Here is a 10,000-nt window from a genome sequence, read left to right as displayed (position 1 = left end):
TATCTTTTGCACATATTTTCATTAGAGACTTTGGCCACTCTCTCTTTCTCTCTTTGTCTTAGATTTTTTTTCGATGAAAGAAATGGGATCAGGCCAAAAACAGCTAAGTTATCACCTGTTTTGTCATATTTCAGTAAATATTTTATTCGAGTCTGTTCGACCAGAATCATAATTTGATGAATGTAGATTTAAACAAATAATTAAAATTTTTCCTTGCCAGCAATCAAACTCATTTATCTTAACAGTTATTATGAATGAATTAACATATTCTGACGCTGACAATGAAAGTAAGAAAATTCAGTGATTTAGAAAACCGAGAGAGGTTGTGTACTCATCTCATCTTATTTTCTTCATTATTTTGTTTTTGATCTAAAGTCGCTGAGCGATTAGATATCTCGTTCATCGATTGCAAACCCGAAATAATGAAAATAATATATGAAACGAGAAACCAATGACGTCTCTTGTTTTCTGGAGAAGTGAATTTCTTTATTTTTATTCTGCAGGGCAGATAATATTCAGGATTCATTTCAGCTTTTCAAGACTCGCGTCTCTATCCTTAATCACCACAGTCAGCGAGGTATGCCAGTCTAACCACTCCATTCAGCAAGGTACGCCAGCCTTCCAGAACTGTAGACGACGCTAAGCTGAGCGGGTGACTTCTCTGGCAAAGCCTTTTCATGGTTTCACCGGGCCATTGCTCACCGGTTCCTGACAAAGACTTTTTCCCTCCGGGAGGGGGAAGCATGGGAGGACGTCGGTACACCAACTCCACCTTTGTGATAATAACGTCAACAAACGTCGTTATTTATTGGGTCGTCTGTACCATATCCCCTAACTTCTCCGTTGCCAACACCCCCGCCTAACCCACCCCTACCCCCTTCAACCGAGACCGATTCCAACTCGTGGGTTTAGCTTTTACTCTTCCGGCTTACAAGGGGAAGCCGGTGCATTGTTACAGAAATGTATTGCCTGTTGGAAAAAGGGACTTAACCCACAAATTTCCAACAATGTGAGGTCGGCATGATGGGTGGAACTCTAAACGTCATTCCGAGGCCATAAATAGGGATGGGGTGGCTTAAACAACATCTAAACTATTCTTAAACAATACACAGGAGTTGCAAGCAGTCTAAAAGGATGTTGAGACTCGCAGGAAGGGACATGTTAATCATAATTTAATGAGTCTGTTCTTCTTCTCGAAAAATGCTAATATCGGAAAGATGAGAAATGTATCATATCCTCACGCTAGATTCGGAGTCTTGCAATTTGCTCTTTCGAAAAAAAATATTTGCCTTTAACCGGAACAAATAAGTTACTGATAGGATCTCAGGGACTGTATATAACTTTAATCTGTCTGACAATTCATAAATAAAAGAAGAGGTCATAAGAAGGAAATTTAAAATGAGCTTGTATTGCAATCGTTTCTTAACAGGATCTTCCAAAATATAAATCTTTCACAGTAGAGATCATTTAACGAACCATAAGTACTCAAGTAATGCATAAGAAATAGAAAATTCAAACACTTATTTGTAAAGATAAAGCAGTTCATCATAATCAGTTATACAATGCAAAACGTAGAGTTAATAAAAGAAAACTCAACATGTGAAGTGATTTGCAATTGAAATTTATTACTAAAAACTCTAGTATATTGTAGTTTTGTGAGTATAGGGTATCTAGTTGCAAAATATTAAATGAAGTGTGAATTACGTAAAAAATAGACAATGGCATGTTATGTTATTTACAAATATTATTTTATTTTTATTGAGAATTATGGTGAAAACCTACTAAGTCAAATCATGTCTTTGCTTTATGTGAATAATTTACTTGGTATTTCTAAGTGTAGTACCTCGCGAAGACTGAAGTGATCTGTCATTAATTACAACCCCTTATAGATGAATCCATTCGTTTTCCTTCACTGTCTACGTAAATAAAAAGGAGAAGAAATTCCGGATTCCATGCTCTTTTTGTTTACCAATAACTTCACGGAAACACTTCAGGTGGTGAGTGCACAAAACTACTGAATGACTGACAGAGCTGTAATGCATCGGGGATGATTTAATATTAAATATCGCGGTTGATTACTAAAGAATTGCTACTAATCTCATTCAAAAGAAGAGGATGAACTTGGTAAATTATGACTTTCTCGTCTGTTAATTGAATAGTGATGGTTATTCAGTTATGTCCAATAGCCAAGTGATCAATAGTCTAGCCCATGTCAGAGTGAAACAACAAAAAAATGAATACCGTATAGGAAACAAGCGTTTTTTTTTATATTTGTGTAAAGCAAACGGGATTAGTGGTATATCCATGAATATTAGGACTTTTTTTTTTTTTTTTTTTTTACTTTCCTCAGAAGGTTTTGTGTGTAGATATAAACGACCGAATTTTCAATTAAAAAATTCAGTAAAACTTAGGGGTAGTTTATGGCTTGTGCGAGCCTTTTCATTGTTTTCGATTGTGGAAAAGTATAGATTCCCAATCCGTTTTACCTAGTATAATCCGTTGATTTACAGATTAATTTGAACTGCCGTCGCAACAACCATTGTTTCTGACGTCGCCCAGGTTTCCTCAAGACATGTGGGCCAGTTCCCTTTCCCTTTAGGTTTCAAAACGACATTTATGATAAGTAATTGATATCATGAAGTGTAATATATAGTTTAATCAGATGGGCCATTTAGGTTAAGTAATCCAAGCTTCGGGAAGCGACAGCCCTCATCTTCAAGAATGGAGGATTGTTATTTATGGGGGAATTAGAAGTGGGAAAAGATTTCTTAAACTGTACACTAAAGAATAAAAAGTCACGGATGTGGCCAATCTAAGTAGATAAATATAGGATGGTTAGTGTTATGAAGAAAGAAAATCTAGAAACCGGAGCCATTTATAAAAGAATATGCAATGTGATATAATGATTTTTAAAAGATAACAAAAATCACTAATATTTTTTATTTAAAATATCGTGTTGTTCCACAAAGCGGCAAATACGAGCAAACCCATTTATGTGCAGAATCTCACAGAAGAGAGAATTGCAAGCTGCAAATTTTGATCTATCCTCCCGACGTCGGCCGCGCTTCCTTTTACCGCGCTGCTTGTAAATGGAGACATCTATCTCTTGATTTTTTCCCTCTAATTTAGAGACGCTTTCAAAACAGTCCCCCGGCATATTCACGATCGCTGCCTGTTCTAAATCTCGACTGGTGCCATCCCCCCAGCCCCCTCCTCTCTCCCAGACTCTCTCTCATTCCCTGTGTCTCTCACTCTTTCTCTCTTTCTCTCTCTCGCTCTCGTTCCCTTCACTGATGCATGAGCGTTTCCACTCACTATCACAGGCGGTGGAATATCTCAGGATTAGACTTTCATAAACAACCAGCACCACGTCGTTTTTAAGAGCGAGTTGTCAGAAATGGGTGGAGTGCTTCCTCTTCCATATTTTTGTCGCAAGTGCTTTCTCTCTTTCTCTCTCCCTCTTTCTTTCTCTCTCATTTCGAAAAGGGGAACGAAATGTGGAAAGATGAATCTATAAAACCTGCAGTGTCTCAGTAAAGCTCTTCAATTTATGAGGTACATATTTTTATACACATCGCTGACTTAAAGTTGTTTCTAATTAAATTGCTGGTCCTGCTAAACATAACGATGTTTACAGACGATATATCTTGAGCAAGGAATATAATGAATCTCAGCATAGTGTGTATTTGAATCTTACTGTATTTCCAGTTTTTTTTCAGAGATTAATGATGACTAAAATTCAAATGGTAATGTTAAAATATATTCATATATGTGTCTACAGAGGTTCATCATTAAGATGCTCTTCATAAAGCCTAGAAAAGATTTGATCATCAGAGTCTCAGAATTGCCGCAATTCCTGACATAAGGGATAATTCTGATTTTAGACTTAGAAAGTTGTTGAGGCACTGAACAATGAAGTAGAAAATAACTGGGTCTTTTTTTGCTTTGTGAATCCACCAACCGTAGCCACAGGTATACTCTCAGTAGTACTGAACAGCAATATATATATATATATATATATATATATATATATATATATATATATATATATATATATATATATATATATATATATATGTATGTATGTATGTATGTATGTATGTATGTATGTATGTATGTATGTATGTATGTATGTATGTATGTATGTATGTATGTATATGTATATATATGTATGTATATGTGTACAAAATATGTATTATATGTGTTTATATGTGCACATATATACATACATATATAATAATAATAATAATAATAATAATAATAATAATAATAATAATAATAATAATAATAATAATAATAATAATAATAATAACAGATAAAGGTATAATATTCGTTAGACCAGGAAACAATAGCGCAGTGGGAAGGCATCTAATCACTCTGCGGCTTAATAATTCTAAATAAACCTGCCTAACAACAACATCCACATAAGAGCAACATCAGGAGGATGATGTTTCACGAAATTATCTTCATCTTGAATGGTCAATATTGTTTACAAGGTCAACATTATTCATGCCTTTGGGTACATTCAAACAACCTAGAGAGGCAATACTTACATAGAAAACGTTGAACCCGGGGGGGAGGGGGGGAGTTAGTGCCATCTGGGCACTTCACGGGGTGCACTGAAAGCATTTCTTGAGTTTTTTTGCAGTGTCCCTTCGGCCCCTAGCTGCAACCTCTTCCATCCCTTTTACGATACCTCTGTTTAGGTTCTCTTTCTTCCATCTTGCTTTCCACCCTCTCCTAACAGTTGTCCCAACATTATTTTAATCGCTGAATGACCTTATAGGTCCCGGTGCTTGGGCGTTGGCCTAAATTTTATATTTTAATTCCAGTCAGCCACGATGAATTTTTCAGTGCATTCACTGTTTAGCCTTATCTATTATAAACATTTTGTTACTATGTAACAAAAGACCTTTAATAAGTATTATTACTATTATTGACGAATATTTAATCAGTCAACCAAATAGTCTTCAGATCATCAAAGAAGGCGAACGTACAGATTACATCCACAAGCGACTATCCGACTTCCATATTTTGCATTTAAAATTTTGGAACCGGATATCCATTCTCACTGCAAATGATATTATCATCTTACCCTTCGATAGTTATAAATCTTGCAGGTAACACGAGAACGCCTTAAGGTGGCGTAAATCATGCTCAGATTCTCTTTTTCCTCGGACGACATAATGACTCTCGGGGGGATGGTATGTTCTCGAAATAATTTTCCGGTCTGATTCTCCTTCTTATAGATGCTTCGGTGTCTCCTAAGATACACCCACTGTTGGGTAACGTGCGGGCTCTATATTTTTCCAGATCACTGAGAGAGGGAGTGGAAGTGCGTTGGGCGTCTTGTTCTTATATTTCTTCAGCCTAATGATAATAATGATAATAATAGCATCCTCCACATATTGAGTCTAGATGTCAAAATAATAAAAACAACAGATGTATACCAAGTTCTCAAGATGGAAAAAGGGAGACCATGGCAAGTTGAGGGAGAAGAAGTATTTATCGGACTGGGAGCACTTACGGTAATGCCAGAAGACTTGAGGAGGAGCCTGGAAATGACTGACAGCATACGTGTGCACTGCCGGTCGCAAACAGGGTAACTAGGATAGCGTTAAAATCCAATGAAAACGGGGTGGTATGGGTGAGAACTTTAACAAGCAGGATGTAGCCTGGACCCAGACTGGATGATACCAATTCAGCTATGCTATGAGAAAAACTGAATTAACAAAATTAAATAACCATGATAACAGTAACATCGTTTTCCAAGGATAGAGCGCCACAAATCAAAATAATAGTAGACTAATAAGTCCTCCTCTACATGAGAAACTTTGAAAAGAAATAATAATAATATCATAATAATAAAAATGCCATATAAATATTGTACTACCGATTAAACGACAAGGGTAAAAATGCAGAAATTACACGTTATTTCCGCCGGTCGAGATATGCTTGTAAGCAGATCAAAGGCATATTTGAACAGGGGCTCATCCTAACCAAATCTTCCCTTAACCTAACCTATCCTACGCTGCCGTGCCCCAATCCCCGCAACGTGACATCGTGCAAAGCAGAACGAAGTGTGGGGAAATACTTTGCAGTATTACCCAGAAAAGCTGATGTAGTAATGATGTGGCTCTAAAAAGCCACGAACCTCAACCTAGAAAAAATAATGATAAATAGCAAAACGAAACACCCTTTCCAAGATAGGCAGTGCTATGTTGGAAAGCTAAAGTTAATTTGTTTTTAATTTTTATAATGACAAAAATATTAATGTGCCGTAAACGACAACACCATTGTCATGTTCTAATTAGGTCCGCATGAGTTGAGGATTTTTATTTTGGTGCTTAGTCTGTCGATGTTAAAGTAATTGTCATTCATACGGTAATTAGTATTTTGTTCAATACGTTTTTATGAAAAATTAACGGGAAGAACATTGGGAAATATTTAAGGATAATTAAATGAAAAATAAAAGAAATAAGTACATCACATCGGCCAGAATTGAGATGCTACGAGTTTATCAATAGAAAAATGGAGAGTTAATCGTATATTTCGAGCTAAAAATAAAACAAGACTCAGTACTTACTATATAAATGATTGATCTGTAAAAATTTACATAAAGATTTTGACGTAGTTTCTGTCAGACAAGAAAAGTAAAGTGAACTTGATTTGACTTCTGATAAGCAGCCTCTTTGTGTACATTTTATATAATCGTCTATGTCTAATATTGTGCGTAAATGCATATAAAAGCGCATATCCAGGTCACTAACTCATTCTTCCCTTTGCTTTAGCCCAAGGTTCCTCTCTGGTTAACAACGCTGCGTTGAAGATGAGCGCTGAGTCATGCAAAAATCTTCTCCTAATATGCCTTAGAGCAACCGGATCATCAACACCTTCCCTCCCGGCCAACCAATCTTCCTCCTCCTACTCCTTCTCCTCATCCTCCTCTTATTCCAAATTTCCTCTCGGTTCCTTCCTTCCTTCTTCTTCTCCTTCTTCTTCTTCTTCTTCTTCTTCTTCTTCTCTCTCTCTCTTGAGGGAGAATGAGCCTTCCAATACCTATTGCCACTGAATAGATCCTTTTGGCGGTGGCTTTGTTAATACTCCCCCGACAGCTCTCTCTCCTGCCGGGGATCCTGCGGAATATAGCCCTAATTAGCGGAGGTCTCCCATCCCTAAGGAGCTCTCGATGCCATTGTAGGATAACGGCCGCAATATTAACCGAATTTCTCGAGAGTATTTAAGGATCGATGCCAGAGGATCCCTCGAATGCATCCGAGGGAGGCTTTACGCGAGTAATACTTGTATTCCTTTAGGCTCGATTATGAAACACTCCCCGTGCGAGATCACTTGCGTCTGAGTTCCGACTTCGGTTTAATGTCCACTGCGACATCAGAATCTGAAGTGATGAAGCTGTCACAAGAAGGGATGCTAACCTTTAGGACGGATATATGTATATATGTATATATATATATATATATATATATATATATATATATATATATATATATATATATATACACATATATATATGTGTGTGTGTATATATATATATATATATATATATATATATATATATATATATATATATATATATATATATATATATATATATATATATATATATATATATATATATATATATATATATATATATATATATATATATATATATATATATATATATATATATATATATATATATATATATATATATATATATATATATATATATATATATATATAGACATATATGTGTGTGCATTTCTCTTTGCTTGTTTAGGTAATTTTCAGTTCGGTTTAAAAGTTGCGCCTCTTTACCGAGCCATTAACTAAAATCAAAACGTTCATGCCGTTTAATACTATATTCCATTCATTTATTACTAGTGCGGTGAAATATCCCCCCTGAATAACATTAGCCCAGATGTCCTTTGTCACTTGGCGCGTGTCTAATAATCAGCTTATACTAATGACGGCTTTCACAGAATTTCATTAAAACCAGGCGTTAATTAGGATGGATTAATACATTATCAATCATCAATTTATATGCGTAGATATATGAGATTAATGATATATCGAATGGCAGCTCCTTAATCCTAAATGCGTCCCGTCAATGAAAACAAATGTTCAGTGGACGAACCTTCATCACCAAAAATCAAAGCCGGAATTGTGCGTCGGACAATGATCGCACATCCCAGTGCATTGCAAATCCCCCGTTGAAAGGGAAATCCTTTTCGCTGCTTTAAACAATCGAAATATTTCAGGTATCGCTCGAAATAACGCTGCCAAGTACGAAAAAAAATTTTGGGTGGTATTCTGATTAGTGTATTATCTGAGTTTTAGGGCTTTTAACAATCTGAATATTTTAGATCTCGTTTACGAAAAAATCTGGCAGTAATTAACAATATCTCAATGCTTTTTCAAAAGTGTACTATTTAACCGTAATTTTGAGTACTTTCTTGCAACAGCATTAATCTATCAAGTATTGGGCAAGGATATTTTTAATTAAATATCTATTATTCTGCTCGATTCTTTTTAGTATTTTAACCAGTCAAAATCTTACAGGGATCCTTAAAAAATACTGCCAAGGTTAAAAAATTTTTGGACAATATTTTAATAATGTTAGATACTCAGTCCGGCTTTTTACTTTTGGGGTTTTAAACTGATAATCCTCCAAGATAAAGTTAATAAGAATGCCCTTGAGTGCTCGCAATATTCGGATATCTTAGCTTATTAATTATTACAGTTTAAAAACCATAAACACAGTAAACTTGAGAATTTCTTTGTTTGATTGCATTTATATTTCAGAATGAATGAAAAATTACAGCTTTCAGTAATTGTTACCAATAGCTGTTCAAATTACTAGAATGACGAAAGTTAGACTGTTTATGCAGTGAACAGAATTTATAAAGTTCCTCCGGGTAATATTTCAGTATGTTGAAAATTTACTTCGGCTAATAAGCTCACAATTTTTATTTCAAATAAATAGAAGAAAAACAAGCCATAATCTCAGCATTATGTTATAATAATGTGTTCTTTTCATTAGTGGACAAATTAAATGTTTTTGAGTGTAATTTCAAGATGAAAAACATTCACCTCCAATGATAATAATAAAGAAAACATGGAATCTCTCCTCTTTTTTTTTTTACCCGACAGAACAGAAACAAACTTGCATTTTAGCATTCCAAAATTCTTTTCAGTTATTCGGTAACAATGAAACTGTTATTTACACTTTGTTCACACACTCGTTTCTCTGCTCTGAACAAAACAATAGAGCTCCACTGTTCTATTGGTGGATTCGCCCAGCGCAGTTTTATTTACTAAATCTCTATTTATTTGTAGAACTTTTTTTCTCTTTCCTGTAGAGTTTCCCTTAATTCTTGTGCAGAGGTAAATGCCCAAGGAATTTCTTAAAATTCTGAGGTACTCGGTGTATGTGAATAAATACTCAGGTTAATGTGATGGCCCCTGCACATGTTTTTAGAATGACCATAGGTTGGACAAAAGAAGGTTTTTGAATTAATATGGAATTCCTGCTGAAAAGTGGCTTTCCAAACGGTGCAGTTTATTTGAACGATAACTTTTTAAAACATTTTTTTTTTGTTACTGGCAGGGAGATCTTTGATTTACTGGGAAGCATTCTCCTCGGATTTCTTTCCTTTTTTGGTTCATTTATTATATCAAGAAAACCGAGTAATGCCCTGCTTTACTGTATCGAAAATGACCAGTTGTTTTATTCAAGGAAATGGGAGCCATGAATACATAAGACAGTCGTTAATGATGTAATTCAATGAAGAGAGGAGGCATTGTCTAGACGTCCCTACTTTAATTCATCTGCAAAAAAAACAGCAATGCACAATTCTTTAACATATAGCTATGCAAGTGCAAACTAATGACCAACAACTGCATTATATATATATATATATATATATATATATATATATATATATATATATATATATATATATAATAATGTGTGTGAGAGAGAGTGTGGACGTGC

At 35.0% G+C, this 10,000-nt stretch overlaps 1 long non-coding RNA gene across 1 annotated transcript in view; it reads left to right on the top strand.

Annotated features, from left to right (window-relative positions):
* Positions 1 to 10,000, top strand: part of LOC136842981 (uncharacterized) — a 495,876-nt gene that overhangs the window by 45,954 nt on the left and 439,922 nt on the right. The window lies entirely within an intron of this gene.

Source organism: Macrobrachium rosenbergii, chromosome 10 (genome assembly GCF_040412425.1).
Source record: "Macrobrachium rosenbergii isolate ZJJX-2024 chromosome 10, ASM4041242v1, whole genome shotgun sequence".
NCBI classification, from domain to species: domain Eukaryota; kingdom Metazoa; phylum Arthropoda; class Malacostraca; order Decapoda; family Palaemonidae; genus Macrobrachium; species Macrobrachium rosenbergii.
Note: the sequence above shows the minus strand (reverse complement) of the source record. Positions and strands in the feature narration are given on the sequence as shown.